We start from the raw sequence: 20,336 nt of genomic DNA, 5'->3' as shown, positions 1-20,336 counted from the left end.
TCCCAGAAGAGGCAACAGGTGGGATCCAGCATTTTCCTTCAACTATTCATGTGCATTTCTGTTTGAAGTTTGCTCACATTGCTGAGGGCAGAATCTGGCACAACTGAAGTTGTGTGTGAGCATCTGACAGGAGAATTCCACCTGCTCTGAATTGCTCTGTATTGTGTCTGATGAGAAATAAATTTAAAAATCAGACCACAATGATAAGTAGCTAGATAATATTTTCAGTATCAAGGTACTATTAAAATCATTTTTATGTATGCATTTTATTGAATTCTGAAAGCACTGTAAATATTTGAGTCTAGCATTCTTTTTTTTCATTATGAAATAATAAGAAAGAGAGAAACAAGGAAGGAAGCAAGACCAAAGGAAGAGATCAAAATTGGTTCAGCAGCAAGGCTCCGTTCTCTTTTAATATACTATGGTGAATAATATTCCCTATTACATTATAGGATTCCTGACATTGTTTTCTGGTGTAAACACTGTATTCACTGCAGAAATCACACCTGAAATATCTTACTGAATATCTATGTAATCTAAGTAATGCCATAATGCTCTGGTCAGATACTTGCTAGGCTAATACCCAACCAGTTTTATGTTTGCTCTATTAATAGTCTACATTAGCTAACAAATGTCTTTCTCAGAATTAGACAAGTTAATGCTATCATTTTCAGAGTAACGGCAGTCTCAGGTGACAAAATCTTTGTCCCTTGATACATCTCAAGTGATAAAGTCAGGCAGAAACATTACTAATTTACAAGGAAAAGACATGTTTTGTCACTTATTTCCCAATATCTGGGCCAGCCTCCATTCAATTCTACAAGTGCTCAATTTTAGCTGGTTGAAAGCTACATAAGTGAGAGATGTCTTAGAATCCGACAAAGTGTAAGTATAACTAAGGATCCAGGTTAACACCTTAGGATACAAGAATAGTTCGAATTCCTCCCTTTACAGAATAAAAGTAACTTATCTAACAACATTTAAGTTAGCTGTGCCAAAAGAAATTATGTCTCTGGACATATTTTCCCTAACACTTTTACATAGGGGAAGGAGCAGCGGTTCAAGTTCAGTGCTTTATTCTTTTTGTGTTCTTGCAATTAAATACTACTCCAGAAGGTGAGCTAAACTTACAATTTTTTTTTGGTCCAGTAAGTGACTATGATGGGGCTCTAGAGCAGGGGTTATGAACTCAAGGGCTTTCAGGGTTCAGGCAGGGAATGTCAGTGAGTGAAGAGGCCTGATGGGGACTGGGAGGAACTGAAGGACAACTCTGGCCAAGAGGTAGCACAGTTTGAGCCAATGCCACTTTAGGGAAAGTCATGCCTGGTGTCACCACTTCTAGAGGACAACATCTGGACTTTTATATGCCATTTCCCAATTTTGGTATTTTAACAAATTAAAGCTTTAAAAAGTCATGCAAGCCAAATAAAACATGTCATAGTCAAACATGGATCAGGGACTCGTTTTACAATTGGGTAACAGTTTGGACAGACAATTATAAAAGTAGTTTCGCATGATGTTATAGGTAATTTTCCTTTATTCATGTCACTCAGAATGATCACGAATGTATTTATTTGTTACCTATGTAATATACCGTAATATTTATATCAGGAATTTATTCAACTGAAGCAAAGTAGAAGATTAAGCAATTATTCTGAAATTGATATTAATGTATAGGCTTATCAATAATCTAAGGAAAAAATTCATCTTCATATGGGAGACAAAGCCCAAGATCACAGGGATCAACTCAATAGGCTATAAAGGATAGATACTAGGGAGATGGCTTTTCTCTATCCATTCAGGGAAGGGGAGTAAGCAGACACTAATGCCTTTGGATGCCTTGCCTAACATGTGTTCTGATGTTTTACTACTTTTCTAAAATAGCACTGGTCAGAATTTACTTTATGTTTTTTTTTATCCTACCTCCTCGTTTTCTTTTCTCTACCTTGTCTTTCTCTTTTTTTAACTCTAACACACATGGTGTCCCCCTGTTAGAGTAATCTTCTTGGCAGTAATCTTAATAACAAAGGATTTCCATGACTCTCACATCACATCATTATGCAGGGACCATAGTTTAGAAGACTTTCAGAATGATATCACTGTGTCTGTAATAAGTAGTAATTGGTTTTGTGGGCAAATGCAATAAAGTACAGTCAAAGGATTATAAAGGTTGTTGAGATGCTGGTGTAACAGATGAAAACAAAGACCTTAAGACAATGACACTCTAGATTGTGCATTAATCTTTCACTTGCTTATGTAAAGTAGGGCCCAGTTATAAGCAATCCTCACATTGAATTCAGAACTATATTAAAACCCAAAATAAACTTTGTATTTGTACGTTTTGTTCTAAACGAAAGTATTGTGGTTGTATGTCTAGAGTACTAAAGATAGAATAGATTAGTTGTACATGAGTAAAATGTTATAGTGCAGATCTCTGCCATCTAAAATACTATTAAACTTCAGACCCAAATATTTACTCCCTGGGCCTAAACTTCCCATTGCTCTAATGTTCTTGCACTTAGATTTGAATAGCAGAAAAGAGATTCTTCATGAATCCTCAGCAAATGAAAATTTCAACTCTTTTTGATGACTACATTATCATCCTTACAAATCATTATTACCACCAACAAAAACAACGTCAATAATTTCAAAACACACACACACATATATGTATGTATGTATCTGGATATTATATGCATTACTGTGTGTGTGCATATAAATATATAGATAGATAGATAGGAGAAATAGTAAATTTTCAGATTCTCAAATGTAGTCCATCACACCAACCTAAAGGCTAATAATCTAATGTCTATCATTTTGGGATTTTTTGAGATGGAGTCCCACTCTGTTACCCAGGTTGGAGTGCAATGGTTCGATCTTGGCTCACTGCAACCTCCACCTCCCAGGTTCAAGTGATTCTCCTGCCTCAGTCTCCCAACTAGCTGGGACTACAGGCATGCACCACCGTGCTCAGCTAATTTTTCATGTTGGCCAGGCTGGTCTCCAACTCCTGACCTCAAGTGATCCGCCCACCTTGGCCTCCCAAATTGCTAGAATTACAGATGTGAGCCACCTCGCCCAGCCTAATGTCTGTAATTTCTTCTTATAAGAGAATGGATTGTGAAGCTAGCCAGCCTGGGTATAAATCCTGGTTTTGTTATTTACTAATTATGTACATTTGAGGTGACTTCTATTGCCTCACTTTTTCTCATCTGTGAAATGGGATAATACTCTACTTTATAAGGTTGTCGTTAGAATTAAGTTAAATGAGTCTTTTTTAAATAAGATCTTTACAATGGTGCCTGACACATAGTAATGCTGTATAAGACACGTTAAATGAAAACCTAAGCTCACTTCACATTGATTGTTCTTTCCTTCTAATGCCTGCAATGCTCATTAATAATGTGCACTCTATTCTCACTAATACAATTCCTATTCCTTGGCTCTGACATAACACATTTTTCCTTTTATTATAGTCCTCATTTTGCCTATGGTCTATTCATTGTATACCATAAGTGTACTTAATGAGTTGTTCAAATAAAAATATATTTAATTAGTGGATGCTTAAAGATTTATAAATTTTTTTGTGCAGGATCATAAGGAGCCTTTTTTTTTTTTTTAGTACAATAACAGATAAAAGGTGACATTCAATTGCAGGACAAGCAATTTTGTTTATATTATAAAATGAGTACCTAAACAGCTGTTACAAGAACAGATTACTCAGGAAGATTGTGAAAATGCTATTGAAGGTTTTTAAATGGCAATGATAATTATTAATCAGGAGTATATGTGTACTTCTAGACAAGATGATCTTTTTTTTTTTTTTTTTTTTTTTTTTTTTTTTTTTTTTTTTGAGACGGAGTCTCGCTCTGTCGCCCAGGCTGGAGTGCAGTGGCGCGATCTCGGCTCACTGCAAGCTCCGCCTCCCGGGTTCACGCCATTCTCCTGCCTCAGCCTCCCGAGTAGCTGGGACTACAGGCGCCCGCTACCACGCCCGGCTAATTTTTTGTATTTTTAGTAGAGACGGGGTTTCACCGTGTTAGCCAGGATGGTCTCGATCTCCTGACCTCGTGATCCGCCCGCCTCGGCCTCCCAAAGTGCTGGGATTACAGGCGTGAGCCACCGCGCCCGGCCAACAAGATGATCTTTCAAAAGATCACAAACCTAAAAGTTCTCTTGAAAATCAGGCAAAGCCCCAGATCCAGGACCATGGAGAGCTCACCCAGGACAAGTGGTGCCCAGAAGTGGGGAAGCTGCACAGCAGCTGCCTCCTCAACTTCTATTTTTGGGGGCAAGGTCAAATCATGAAATTCTTTTCAAGCTAGAAGCCAGCAAAATATATCCCCAAAAAAGGTTGAAAAAAGGGGTGCTACTGCTATCAAAAAGCCAATATTATGAACCTGACTAAGAATTTGCAATCTTTGTGAATCTACCATGAAGCTGGATAAGAGGTCAATTGTTTACTGGGCCACTTGTCCACAGTGGGAAAAAAAGATAGCTTTGGACTTGATGACTTATTTAATTAAAAGCGGTAAGTTGTCCTTTGTGGTTGATCAAATTTAGCTTTGAAAAATTGATTACTTCGGTTTCCCACTTCACAGAGATGGTTATAATGATTATGGAAATAATATAGCTGTACATCCACAGAGGATAACAAGGATTAAAAATAGGTAGCCACAGAGTACAGAAGCCAACTTAACCAAATGTTTCTTCCTCTTCAGTGATTTCTTCATAGTCATATTTTAATCAACTTTTAAATAATTTATTTTTATGAAGGAGGTTCAGATAGTGACCTTATTGACAGATCCACACTATTTCTATGTAAAAATCCCTCTCCAAGCTGTAGTTTGAACACATAACACCTTCACGTAAACTTTTAGAATATAATATCCAGTCTTCATAAAAGAGCATGGCAGGTTTTGGTTATCTAACTATAGGGTAAAGGAGAAGCAGGGTCAAAACCATTTTAAATTTTACCTTTTTAAAGCACTTCTAAGGAGCCAGACAGACAGGTTTTTATGGATTTTCCTACTTGTTTTGCTTAGGAGAACCCAGCACTACATACTTCTACTATTTATCAATTAATCTGGCATGCAGCCTCAAAGGAAGAAGGTCGACCTGTATTAAAAATGCAGCCATCAAAAATTCATCAAAGGCTTCAGCATTTTAACTCATGAACCTTTGAACACCTGCATACTTGTCAGATCTCTGGTCGTAGTTAACGGTGAAATCTATAGTTACTCCAGTACCTACACTTGCCCTAACATGAGCAGAATGAGGAGCCTTCCCAGGGAAAAAGTACAGTAAAGATTCTATAAGCAATGCTTGCCCTTCCTTCATTACTTTTCGTAAAACAGCCCACCCCACATTGACATTACATAGAGCTCAAAGTCAATCAAATCAGCTGACTTCAAAGCAAAAAAAATTCTTCCAAGAGTATTTTTTTTTTGGCATGGTTTTAAGTATCAGCTTTCTTATAAGGTAATGGTAACATAATTGAGAAATGCACAAACAACTATTACCTGGTAGGATAATGCACAACAAAGATCACAAATTGAAGTAATTTAATGCTCTCCAAAAAAGATAATAATTTCAGAAATCTTCTTTAAGGTGTAAAGAAAGCTGGATAGTATACGCTGGAAGTTAAAACTGGAACCTTCAAGTTCAAGGTAAGAACTCTGCTGCTTAACTAATGCACTGCTCATAGCTGTCATCATTAATTTATGTTAGCCTCTGTAAACATCAAGAGTATAATAGGCCAATTTCACAACTAAATATAGATGCACATTTTGCCCTTATATAAATGGCAGATTGCTGCTGTAGATCATCACTGCAGAAACACGTCAGTAAAGATGCACTGTTTGATGGTCTGATGCTCACACAATATATATAACCAGTTGTAATGGTTGTTTGGAAGCAAAGTGTAACATAGCAGCAAAATTTCATTTGTTCCACAAACTCAGGATATATTAAGCTTGGCTGACAAAGACTGTTTGATGTGCTAAATCAGTTTGACCTTCATTCTTGCTTTATTTTTCTCATTTAATGTGTGAAATGACCATTATTTTTCCACATGTAGGAAAATATGAAATTGATTGCTTAAAAAATATGTCAAAAAACATCTGCAACTGCTAACATTTGATAAAGTATCAAAATCAAGATGTATACTTAGAGTTTTTAAACTAAGATCTACTCTGATGGGATAATCCTGACCCATTTGACTTGTGGTAAAATAGATCAAAAGAGTAATTAAAGCCATTCAACTGAATGCCTTCCCTCATCTTCAGAAAATGCCTTGTGTATGTTTGAACTTAATAATTAAATTAATTGGTTTTAGCCAATGAGCATTTTCATTCTTAACACTTTAAATAAGAGGATTTAATTCCAGAATGAGTCATTAGAATAGTAATAAAGAACGCTGAGAGGTCTGCACAGTCTTTTTCAACTGATGTTCACCTTGATTCAAACAACCCTTGAATAAACCACAGCAAGACCAAACTATTCATTGTATGCTTTGGTGTCTGCCAAAAACCTCATGAATCAAAGTGTTTTGTTCTTCATTTTCCCCCAGAACTTTAAACTATACAACTGGCAGTTCCATAATAACGGAAAAAAAACTGCAGTTTTATCAAGTAATTTCCTTCCACCCAATAAATTGCACTTTACCTTGAAGCAACTTGTATATTTCACACCTTAAATTTCTATTTACCAAATCAGCTAATCACTTCACAATTGAACTCAGAACAAAAAAAAATTATCAATTAAAGTGGTTGAAACTCCTGCAAATTATCATTTAGGAATGAAGTAATTGCTTTCATCAGGGCAGAAAAGCCCGCCAGAACAGAAATGTCACTTTAGATTAGTGTTCTCACTCCTGAAGCTATGGATGACACAGCTGATATAAGACTAAATGCCAAGACCAATCAATTGCTTTTGTGGCTGTGCTCTGAGCTGCTGTAAAAGGGGCCATTTTCTAGGATCTACTCTTCATTATAGTAAATGCTATCTCCTTGGTAACATAATTCCATTTCTCATAAATTCTGTCTGAGAGCATTGTCCTAACAATGGATGTTTGTGGAAAAGAATGCTGTTGGTTTAATGCACAGAATTAAGTGTGAATGGCTGTCAAACTGCTATAGTTTACTAGTTCTTAAACATAAATTGAAGTCTTATACATTAAAAAGAATTCTTGAGGATAAATGAATGTCCTGAACAAGGGTAAAATATGGTACTTGAAGGTTCTGTGCCACTGGTTTACAATTTGGACTATTCTAGTATTTATCTGTCCTGTACATTAAATCAATCAGTTCACACTCAGAGATGGTTGAACACTTCACTTACTTTCTCAGCAGTGCAGTTTGCAAATGTGAAAACTCAGAAGCAAATATGGACTCATTAGGCAACTGCATGCGATTTGTGAATAGCCACAACTGTGTGTGTGTGTGTGTGTGTGTGTGTAATGTTCTTTGAGCTGAGAACTTCCTGGAAAGCATCCAGATCTTAATCTGTATTGTTCATCCCCCTGAAGTTACAAGAATCTGGGTTGCAGGCTCCAATTAAAAGGAAATTGAAGAAGCTAATATAGTGAGAAAGCAGCAATTCCCTGCACTGCTCTCTTCAGGTCGCAAGTTTAGAAAGAGATTCAGGATCACGGGTCTTTGCCCGACATGGGATAAAGGCTTTCTCATCCTAGTGAGCACACATGTGTAACTTCCATTAACAGCAACAAGAGTCGTGAGCACACATTGAGAGGAAAGTCCACAGCTAAATGTTTGAAAGGGTCAGAGCATCTCTGCAGAAAGGAAAAATCAGAGGGAACTGTGGGTACCCTTTGACGGCAGGACATTTCACTGACCATGCAAAGGACAATTGCTGCAATTTCTACCACTCCAAAGAACTATAGTACTATTTTTCATAATATCAATAACAGGAAAGGATACATGTTATTTCTGCTTTTTTAACAGTATACAGCACCATCAAAGAACATCATGGAACCTAATACAAACATGAATATGTTTGAATGCTTACTATATTTCAGTCAAGGTCCAAGTGTTTTCAACATCATCTAATTCATGGTTGCCAATATCAGCAATGAAGGGGAAAACTGGTAACAGTGACTATGGAAGGTAGTAGCCTACACTGGATATGACTGATGCTAAAAACAGCATTGTTTTCAGCCACTATTGGCAGGGGAGCACCGTATGAGTTTTTAAATTTTCCCTCCAACTTTCTACACCCATCCCCCAAAACTGGGAGTTTTCTTGTTTTAGAGAGGGATTTCCCTGGATGCTGGACTTTAGGTGCTAAAAGCAGGACATTCCTGGGAAAACCAGGATCCTTGGTCCTCCCATAAATCTTACTGTCTCACAAGAAAATTAAAACAGAGAGAGGAAAAGTAACTTACCTAAGGCCAATGATGGTTGGAGATGGCATTTGAACCTTGGCCAGATAACTCAAGTCCTTATCACTAATGTGCAATACTGCTGCTATAGGAATAAAATCCTCATGATTCCCTTTTCTCTATTATATTTATATGACAATTAAGTCACTGATAAAATTTTATTTAATTTATAATCACCCATATAAATTTCATAATAATTGTTATGAAAACTTAATTCCTTAATGAAATATCCAATAAAACCCCTATTTTCAGGCTTATAAACACCTATTCCAATTTGGAGTAGATAGATTTGCTGTTAATTGCTATAAGTCCCAAACTAAATTGCTTTGGAATTCAAATTCAAACGACCTTTCTAGTGGGAAAATTCATTTTTTCTTTTAATTTTCTTTAAGTGTGATTTCAAACACTTCTGAAACACAACTAAGTGGAAGAAAGCTTCTGAAGACTTTCCAGCTTGATATAACACATTTGGAAGGGAGAAAGCATGCTTTGACAAGTTTAAAGATCTTTATGTATGAAAAATTTAAGTTATGGTCATGTGAATACTAGCAAACATAGCACATGCTTTACTTGACACCAATGAACACACCATTATACTTCATCCACATTCCTTTGTGAAACAGAGATCACTAAATAAAATGGTTCCCCTTTTTAAACACTACAACTGAGAATACAAGTTCACCAGCCTCAAGAAACTGTATACTCCTTCTCTCACTTATCTGTTTTTTTAAGACACATTGTTATTTCACCTTTCATCCAGATTCCAAAAGCACATGTATGGTCGCCAGGAGCCTAAATTATTACAACTTCTAGAAAACAATTTAGCAACTACATATCCAAAGGCTTAGAAATTTGTCGACTTTAGGCCCATGCTAACTTATAGAAAACCTTACGAAAAAATAACCAAGTATGTAAACAAACATATTGCCAAAAAGGATATTTACTGCATTTTTAATAAGCTTTAAAAATAAAGTATGGGATATTCTCAAGATACTGAACAAGGATCTTGAAAAATATTCAATGGCTTAGAAAATACAATATGTTCAACAATAACTAGTTTATAAAGCAGCACGTGTTGAGATCATACAATTATAGCTATATATCTTTATCTATAAAGATATAGAGATAATATATATCCAAATCTGAATGAACTGCTACAAATCAAAATATTAAGATTGTTTATTTCTACATGGCAAGACCATTTCTTTTGCATATAGGGTGTGGAGGCTAACTATTTGCTGGACTCTCTTCAGTAAACTTTTTAATATAAAAATTACTTTCTGAAAAAATGAAAATATAATTTATTGGATCCGAATTGAGCATGAGAAGTGCCTTGATGCTTAAAGGCATCTTTTTTCCAATAAATGATTGACCAAATAGTGCTATCAAATGCCATTCTTTCCCTACTTTTTGCAATAGTAGGGCCTGAGAAGTATTTGGAGAAAATGCTTGGCTTGGTCACGCCTCTAAAAGAGAGCTGGAATTGGAATAGCTGGGAGAAGTCTTCGTCCCTTCTCAAGTTATCCCACAAGGGTCTTAACCAGATGATTGAGTCCGTTAGAATGCAGTCAGGGTTTCTATGTCCTTTATGGTCCCCTCGGAACCCCAAAGCAGTGCTTTGCTCAGTGTATCATTTGCCGGCTGCTGGTTGGGGATGGAATGTGATTCCATTCAGTGACTGACTTTTTCCGTGTGTCACACCCTTGAAAACCTGACGGCAGCTACAGGCTCTTACGGAGGGGAAAACGTATACAAATCAACACACAACATATTGCACAGACTGTGCTTCCTGAACCACTCTCTCAGATCCTGTCCCAAGTCTGGGTTAAGAAGCTGCCACAATAGATGGTATCTTTGGGTCTCTACCAAGCTTTGTAACACAGACCTAACTACTGTAATTAGAATCATTCTTTGCTTTTTCATTGACTACTGTACTTCCCATCTCCAATAGGTTTGGCCCTTGCTGGTAGGGTGGCTCTATGGCATGAGACTACATATATAAGGAGCCTAAATGTTTTTATGTGGCACGGATTACCATGTAAGATTTAATTTGAAGGGTCATGATATTTCACACAGAAACGTTTAAAGTGAGACAACATAGGAAATGCCTGTTTCCAGGCTTCCATTACTCAGGAACTAAGTCTTCCCTGGACCCTACACACGTTTAAAAAAGTGCTCAGTCCATTTATGCAGACAAAAGACACATGAAAAAATGCTCATCATCACTGGCCATCAGAGAAATGCAAATCAAAACCACAATGAGATATCATCTCACACCAGTTAGAATGGCGAACATTAAAAAGTCAGGACACAACAGGTGCTGGAGAGGATGTGGAGAAATAGGAACACTTACACTATTGGTGGGACTGTAAACTAGTTCAACCATTGTGGAAGTCGGTGTGGCGATTCCTCAGGGATCTAGAACTAGAAATACCATTTGACCCAGCCATCCCATTACTGGGTATATACCCAAAGGATTATAAATCATGCTGCTATAAAGACACATGCACACGTATGTTTATTGTGGCACTATTCACAATAGCAAAGACTTGGAACCAACCCAAATGTCCAACAACGATAGAATGGATTAAGAAAATGTGGCACATATACACCATGGAATACTATGCAGCCATAAAAAGTGATGAGTTCATGTCCTTTGTAGGGACATGGATGAAGCTGGAAACCATCATTCTCAGCAAACTATCGCAAGGACAAAAAACCAAACACCGCATGTTCTCACTCATAGGTGGGAAATGAACAATGAGAACACTTGGACACAGGAAGGGGAACATCACACACCGGGGCCTGTTGTGGGGTGTGGGGAGTGGGGAGGGATAGCATTAGGAGATATACCTAATGTAAATGATGAGTTAATGTATACATGGCACATGTATACATACATAACTAACTGGCACATTGTGCACATATACCCTAAAACTTAAATTATAATAAAAAATAAAAATACATAAATAAATAAAATAAAATAAAAAAAGACATGGTCCTACTAGCCTCAGAAATTAAGTAGCACAGGAGTAAGAGACATTCTTTAGGACTTTTTTCTTGCAAACCAAAATGACATGGGCACTGAAGTCATGCATGCCTTGCCTTCAATCCCTTCTCATCAATTAAAATCTGTGCCATCATTGGCAACTCACTTTATTTCATGAGCTACAATGTCTTTATCTGAAAAGTAAATACAGTAATGTTTAACTTGCAATGTCTTTGTGAAGATTAAACAGTGTAACGTGTAATGTAATGTCTAAGAAATAGTAGTCAAGAAAGGCCACATGTCTTCACATAATGGGAACAGACACCATAAAATTGGGGAAGAAAATTATATTTATATGTCAGAAAAAGACTTTTCTTACGATATTATTCAAAATATACTACAAAAGTTCTAACAGAATGAGTTCTTGAAAATTAATTGCAAGCTGCCCTGAGCTTAAACAAAGAATTTTTCAGTAAAAGGGAAAATATCACTTTGAAATAATGCAGACTAATGATACCATCTTTCCATGATTACTTCAGAACCAACTGAAATAATCAGGAGAAATCATACATGTGGGTGGGTTTATTTTTCAAAGAAAAAACACGTGAATATTTGCTTAAAATTGTTTTTTATTTTAAATAAAAATATTTATCTCAGTAGTTAGGATATTAATGAGCATACTCAGTGTAAGAAATTTTCTCCAGATTTCTATCACTACAAATAAAACTTTATTATTCTTCATTTTAAAAAAAGTGCTCAGTCCTCTGATAGGCTCCTATTCCTTTATTAGGTGCTTAGTCCTCTCATAAAAATCTGCCTTTGAGAAATTACAACTTAGTTATTCTAACCAAGTCTACTTATGTAACAGGATGACAAATATCGGTAACATTTCTCTGTCTTTTTTTTTTTTTTTTTTTTTTAAGACAGGGTCTTACTCTGTCACCCAGGCTGGAGTGCAGTGGTACCATCTTGGCTCACTACAACCTCCACCTCCCAGATTCAAGCAATTCTCCCACCTCAGCCTCCCAGGCAGCTGGGACTCTAGGTGTGCACTACCACACCTGGCTAATTTTTGTGTTTTTCAGTAGAGATGGGGTTTGGCCATGTTGGTCAGGCTGGTCTCAAACTCCTGACCTCAAGTGATCTGCCCACCCCAACCTTTCAGAGTGCTGGGATTACAGGCGTGAGCCAACACACTGGGCCCAGTAACATTTCTATATAGAAAACAAATGTTTAAAATATGTAACATAAAAATAAAATAATTAGGCACATTTTAAAACTTTATTGCATGAGCTTGCAAGTTGCTCATGGAAAAACAAAAGATTGTATCATAATATAAGTACATATAAAACTGAAAAGTTTCAGTTATCTTAATTGAAAGTCAGCACTGAATTTCCGGATTTTGAACAAATCATTAAAGTAACATTAATAGTAACATTGATCCCAACTGTTGAGAGTTCTCAGATGGAGGAAAGCACATGATTTGGAAGCTGATGTAAAGAGACTACTTAATTGAAATGGGCCAATGAAAGCCAGCAATTTTCTCAATGTGCCCCCATCACAAAGCATCCACAAATAACTTTAGTATCAGAACCTATAATCCACTGAATAATTGGTCGAAATACACAAAATGTGTACTACATGATTGAGCATTTCCCCCTGAACTGAGAGCTCAACATGATCCTTGACCAAGGCGGATATCCTGTTGCCTGCCTGTCACAGGACGCTATACATGCTTTCTTAAATATACCTATCTTTTCTCTGCATTTTATTTGGTTTTGTTTGGGCTGAGATATTCATCTCAAAAGGCTTCTCCTCAAGGTGTCCTTTTGAGTTATCAGGCAACAAAAGATCACTAAGTCTTCAGCTTCACTTCTGAAAATAGCAGTGATTCTCAACAGCATCTTTACAAAGACAGTGTGGACTTCAATGAGCCACCAGGGGCAATGGGGCAACATGGCCATGTTCCCATGGTTGTAGAACTGAGTCACTTTTCAAACATACATACACACACACACACACACACACGCCCCATTGTTAGGGGAGTGAAGGGGAGTGAATTTTATATACAGCTGCCTCTAGCTATAACTTCACCAATTAGTCAACACTTCCAAACTTCTTAGAGGTAGTATTTGAGCTTTACTAGCATTAGATAAAGTTGGCGTTTTATTAAGTGTCCCAGGATGGTCCTTCAAATGCCTTCTTTCTCTCTCATTTTCTTCTATTTGATTTCTTCTCAGAATCATTCATTTGCATTAGTCATATCTCATCTCATAAAATTCATATATGTAAGAAGAGTGGTATAGTTTGGTTGGTTTTTATTCGTTTTCTGAAATGGTTAGACTATTGTAAATGGATTTAAAGTAAGGGTCACAAAAACTCAAATACTTGCAGGATCAAAGAAAATTATGCAAATGAGCAAAGATGACTAGGTGAAAGAAAGCAGTGCAAGCATGATGATTAGTGGAAACTGGATCTCACTGCTGAATAGTAACAGAGAACGGTGGGTAGTGTGGAAAACTGGAAAGCACCCGCCCAGCACATAGGGGATATTCATTATTCATGAAAACATTTGTTACTAGATTGGAATGTGGCCCCAAAGTTGCCAGATCTTCCTTTCAGAAAGAAGCCAAAAATCCAGATTTTTTAATGTAAAATCTTCCAGTTTTTGAAAGCATTGGCATCTTATTTTAAAAATGAAACTCTTTGTAGGCCCCTTATGATTCTCATTTCTCCTGTGGCAATTAGCAACCTGTGGTTTAGTGCCAATAATAACCTTTGCTGGGAGTAGGATTTAATTATGGGGCACATAAAGGTATGGGTATGAAGCTTTTCAAAGCCAGGTGACATTAAAGATATGGCAAAGAGGCATAAAATGGAGGAAAATGAAGAAACTGAACTTAGAAGAAAAGAAACCATAATTATTAACAGTAGTTTCCTCTGAGTGATTGTGTTTCTGCTTTTACTTTTCTGTTTTATAAATTTACTATAAACTATCAAAGTTAAAGTTACTATTTTATGGGGCTTAGTCTATCAGTAAAAGTAGCCCAGAGAATGGAAAATAATTATATGTCTATATTTAGGTTGGTGCAAAAGTAATTGCGGTTTTTGCAATTGCAAATAATGGCAAAAACCAGTTACTTTTCCACCAACCTAATACATAGATCCATTTACCATGTTTAAACCACACAGTTTTATTGAACATTTAATCACAACCAAAAGTTCAATCAGCTCACTATGGTGACATCATGTATAAGGAATCTTTTACTAAAAATTAAAATAGCCCTTTAACAATGAGTCAAAGTGTAGTCCCCTCAAAATAAGTGATTAACAATATCTTAAATGTACATGCTAAACAAGGCTTTGTTTTTATTAGTGCAATAATAATGTTGAGAGACAACGTCTTGCATATAGAGTATGTCTTCGATAAGTATGTGTTGAAAGATGATTATGCTGCTGCTGATCTGAATGTCCTTAAAAGTCATGATTAAAAATAGTAAACAACACAGCCAGTAGTAGTGCTACTGAAATTAAACCTACTGTAAATTAGTCCTTGAAGTGGTATTATAGTGAAAGGAGGGGAGGAAGGGAGGGAAAGAGGGAGGGGAAGAGGAAGAGGAGGGAAGAAGAAGCGGGAGGGGAAAAGGGCAGGGGGCAAAGAGAAGGAAAAGGAAAGGTAGAGGAAGGTAAGGAGGAAAGGAAGGTAAGGAGGAAAGAAACAGATACATTCATAAATTTTTTCCTGTCAGAAATATTTAAATTCTCAAAACAGTCTCCTCCCCTTTCTACACTCTGGAGGTGGTGCTAGTGAGCACCAAACTGAGGTAAACTGAGGAAAGCAGCAGCAGCCAAGAGCCTGTCTAGCCTCTCTTTATAATCATACACAGTAACATTCAGAATGCCGAGTCACTGAAAATCCTGCCTACATGGAAGAACCATACAATAGGGACAGGAGGAAATTTTTGTAAAAGAGAATCCTAGACCTTCACATTTGCCATATCTGTGTGTCTACGCGTAATCAGAAATTTTTCAAAAAGTAGACAGAGGCAGTGAGAGGTGACAACGTGCTGGAGGCCCTCGCTTGCTCTCAGTGCCTCCTCGGCCTGGGCGTCTGCTCTGGCCACGCTTGAGGAGCCCTTCAGCCCGCATCTGCACTGTGGGAACCCCTCTCTGGGCTGGCAGAGGCTGGAGCCAGCTCCCTCTGCTTGCGGGGAAGTGTGGAGGGAGAGGCACGGGCAGGAACCAGGGCTGCACACGGAGCTTGCAGGCCAGCGCAAGTTCCAGGTGGGCGTGGGCTCGGCGGGCCCCACACTTGGAGCGGCCAGCAGGCCGGCACCGCCGGCCATGGACAGTGAGGGGCTTAGCACCTGGGCCAGCAGCTGCAGAGACGGCCCTGGGTTCCCCCAGCACTGCCAGCCCATCCACGCCGCGCTCAAATTCTTGCCGGGCCTCAGCCACCTCCCTGTGGGGCAGGGCTCCGGGACCTGCAGCCTGCCATGCCCAAGCTCCCCCACAGTGGGCTCCAGCGTGGCCCGAGCCTTCCTGACAGGCACTGCCCCTGCTCCATGGCGTCCGGTCCCATCTACCACCCAAGGGCTCAGGAGTGCAGGTGAATGGCGCAGGGCTGGCGGGCAGCTCCGCCCCCGGACCTGGTGCGGGATCCACTAGGCGAAACCAGCTGGGCTCCTGAGTCGGTGGGGACTTGGAGAACTTTTATGTCTAGCCAAAGGAGTATAAATACACCAATCAGCACTCTATGTCTAGCTCAAGGTTTGTAAATGCACCAATCAGCACCTGGTATCTAGCTCAAGGTTTGCAAACGCACCAATCAGTGCTCTGTGTCTAGTTAATCTGGTGAGGACTTGGAGAACTTTTATGTCTAGCTACAGGATTGTAAATGCACCAATCAGCACTCTGTGTCTAGCTGAGGAATTGTAAATGTGCCAATCAGCACCCTGTCAAAATGGACCAATCAGCTCTCTGTAAAACGGACCAATCAGCTCTCTGTAAAATGGACCAATCAGCAGGATGTGGGTGGGGCCAGATAAGGGAATAAAAGCAGGCTGCCGGAGCCAGCAGGGGCAAATGGCTTGGGTCCCCTTCCATGCTGTGGAAGCTTTGTTCTTTTGCTCTTTGCAATAAATCTTGCTGTTGCTCACTCTTTGGGTCCGCACTGACTTTATGACCTGTAACAACGCGAAGGTCTGCCGTTTCACTCCTGAGGCCAGTGAGACCACGAACCCCCAATCGGGAGGAATGAACAACTCTGGACGAGAGGAACGAACAACTCTAGACGCGCTGCCTTAAGACCTTAAGACCTTCATTCACCGTGAAGGTCTGCAGCTTCACTCCTGAAGCCAGTGACACCATGAACCCACCAGAAGGAAGAAACTCCGAACACGTCTGAACATCAGAAGGAACAAAGTCTGGACACACCATCTTTAAGAACTGTAACACTCACCGCGAGGGTCCGCGGCTTCGTTCTTGAAGTCAGTGAGACCAAGAATCCACCAATATCGGACACAGCAGTTGCTCCAAAGAGAACACATAAGAGATTACAGAGAAAGGATTCAAGATGGCAGGATACCTACAAATCACTTAAGGTGAAATGTTAAATCTCTCCAAGATTTGGAATGACTGAATAAGGTAACTATCTAGAGATGTTTTCTGCAGTTTGCAAAAGAGTTTTGGAACCATTGTTTTCCTGTAGCTGAATCTCTTCTGCTTCAGGGTTTGGGTTTTGACCTTTTACCTTTATTTTTTAAATGTGGCTTTTCATTTTTGCTTCCATTACAGGAGCATCTGTGGCCTTCTCAATTTTTTTTTTTCTGGCAATATGCTCCTGGTCTCTGGCAGTATATGCTTCCCTCTGGGATGGAAGCTTACAGCTTAGGTGAAGGCGACTGCCATGATGTCTATGTGCAGTGTCTGATGCTTAATGAAATTGATCAGAATGGCACCATTCTAGTCAATTTCACTCACAGCAGGTGGGAGCAAGAGACACATTCCTATGTGAGGCTCAGGTACTGCTCTTCATCTGTAGCTTCTAGGACTGACTGTACAGTGGATCTCAATTGAAAAAGACACACACACACACACACACACACACACACACACACCCTGCTGGAGTGCATCCCAGAGCAGACATGCTACAATTTGCTTCCCTTCACCCCTGTATATGCAATACAGTAAGGAATGGTGTATGTTCAACTGTAGGCTATAATTTTGATAGACTCTGATGACATTATAAAATCCATAAGGGCAAAGAGCAAGTGATTTGCTCATGTCACTAGAAATCCAATACAAAATTACAGCCTTCATTTGGAAGCCTTTTTGGAACTTTTTTTTAAATCAGTCATGATGCATAGTTATCAATACCTGTATTTGGACCATGATGACAAGGGAGAAGAAAAAATACCAGGCCAATTCTTACACAGAAAATAAACCCAAATTATTGAATTGCACAAGGATACCTGATTTGGCAAATCTATACAAATTGTGAGAGAGATGACAAGCAGAAAATGAGAGCACATTTGACTCATTTAACAAAGGCTTCTATAAGCATTCATTTATATGTTACTGTGTGCTAAATGTAAACATGTAAAATCAAGTTGGGTCTATTATATTGCACACTACAAATGAGCTCTTGAACAATTTGTACATGAAAGGCAGGAATAAGGAAAATAATGTCTCTTTATTCCATGTCAATGTGCTCAACTTTCACATGAGCTCAACAGCTATTGTGTGTCCTTATTTGTATAGCGCAGATTTCGGTGAGGAGGGTCTTATCCCGCTGGAGAGCCACCCATCTGTGCATTTTCAAGGCATCAATCTAACAGATCCTCACATGAGCCAGAAGGCATACAGAAACATGTCAGTGACAAGGAAGCTCTACTACTCAAAAGAGAGAGATGGCCTGTTGAAAAGTAGAGTTTGCTTCCCCTCTGTGGTCAGGATACTTACATCCTTGTCACGAGGGAGCTAACTGAACTATCCGAGACAGGTCCATCTTTGCAGTTCATGCTATCAGTGGGAGGTCCTGGATGCAACTAATGTATGTATAGAAGTGATTTGTAAGCAGACCTAGAATAAAGAAATTGAAAGACAGGTCATCTGGAAAATAAGTAGAGCTAATTGGGTAGGTACAGATGGTACACATAAGGAGGCCATTCAATGTAAGGAAAAATATGAGAAAACTCACAGTTATTCATTATAATCAAATACGATCTACAAGTCATGGGACCTTAGTGCTGGCCGAACTCTGCCAGTAATAGCTGTGTGACTTCAAGACATTTAATTTCTCTGACTCTGTGTTTCTTCACCTTAAAACAAAAGGATTTTTCTCTAGGACATCTTTCCATTTGATGATCCTATTTTCATTTGTGTTTTTGTCATACAACATTAGTGGAACTACTGGTCATGTGTCTGGCGTACATTACAGTTATTTCCCATTTACCTACGGTTTTAGAGTGGTGTGTGATCCCCCATTGTTCAGCCTTCAATAAGTAAATATTCAACCTGACTTTCCTTCAGGATCCAGTGAGTTTGCATGGTTATTAAATTCACAGACAATACATGAAAACTGGCTTAACCAAAATCACTGTTTAATAACAGTAATATAATTTCAGCTCTACGCTTTGAAAGGAAAGCCTAGAACTGATAAGGCAGAGCACAAAACAGTTACTCTTAGTTAATAACAAATATCAGCTGTGTAAGCTGAAAGAAGAGTGTGGTTTATACAAAGGTTACAGCTCTGTTTTAAACATTAAATTAAAACTCTTGTTTTGGCCAGGCATGGTGGCTCATGCCTATAATCTCAGCATTTTTGGGAGGCCGAAGCGGGTGGATCACAAGGTCAGGAGTTCAAGACCAACCTGGCCAACATGTGCAACCTGTCTCTACTAAAAATACAAAAATTGGCCGGGCGTGGTGGTGCGCGCCTGTAATCCCAGCTATTTGGGAGGCTGACGCAGGAGAATTGCTTGAACCCAGGAAGTGGAGGTTGCAGTGAGACAAGACTGCGCCACGGCACTCCAGCTTAGGTGACAGAGCAAGACTGAATCTTGAAAAAACAAAAGAAAACAAAACAAAACAAAAACCCTTTTTTAAATTTTTTTTTTTTAGCTAGTGGGTGGGAGAGGTTCAAATGATGGCAAAACTTGCATTTTTTAAGTATGCCTGTTTACTCTCTATGTGTAGTATAATGCCTTGGAACATTCCTACAGAATGTTAAACATCTGGATCAAGCAATCAACAAATACACGTTGGTTGCTGTATGACATCAAGCTGAATCCAAACCAATCAATTATCTATATCTAGTCCACACCAGTACTTTTGACCGTGGGTAGATACAAATGCAACACTCCTATTTGTTCCTAAGGTAAGTCATATTTATACTAGTTTTTAGTTTGCAAAGCTGATCCTAAATGCGATAGGCTGATCCTAAATGCTACTTCTTCCTAAATGCTATAGGCTTAGATCTCATGGGATGGTTCAGCCTCCAACTGACCAGAAAGCAACTGCCATATCACCTCCAACCCCTATTTTAGCCATTGAAAACCTGAGTGGCCAAAGTAGTGGCATGACCATCCACATTCCACCAAGTGACTCATGCCTTTTTTACTTATTCAGAGAGACCTGACTACTGGAATCGTATCAGATAGCATTATTCCTCTCATTGACACGTAATCTAATTTTTTGTTACTAATAATACTTATTATAACCACAAACAACATAAGCAGGTACCAGTGTATAATATCTGAAATTACTATAAATACTAAGAAAAAGGCAACAAACCATGTGGACCACATGTTAAAAGTGAAATCTCCTTTCAACTGAAATACATAGAGAATTTTTAATAGTATAAACACTGTTTACGTTAATTTCACTTGATCTTCTGTAGACTGAGGCAGCACATTTTGAGTAGCTTATGGTCTTGGTTTGTTA

At 38.6% G+C, this 20,336-nt stretch overlaps 1 protein-coding gene across 14 annotated transcripts in view; it reads right to left on the bottom strand.

Moving 5' to 3' along the window:
* Positions 1–20,336, bottom strand: part of NPAS3 (neuronal PAS domain protein 3) — an 868,305-nt gene that overhangs the window by 588,673 nt on the left and 259,296 nt on the right. The window lies entirely within an intron of this gene.

This window comes from Pan troglodytes, chromosome 15 (genome assembly GCF_028858775.2).
Source record: "Pan troglodytes isolate AG18354 chromosome 15, NHGRI_mPanTro3-v2.0_pri, whole genome shotgun sequence".
Classification (NCBI taxonomy): Eukaryota; Metazoa; Chordata; class Mammalia; order Primates; family Hominidae; genus Pan; species Pan troglodytes.
This window is presented reverse-complemented; position numbering and strand designations above follow the sequence as displayed.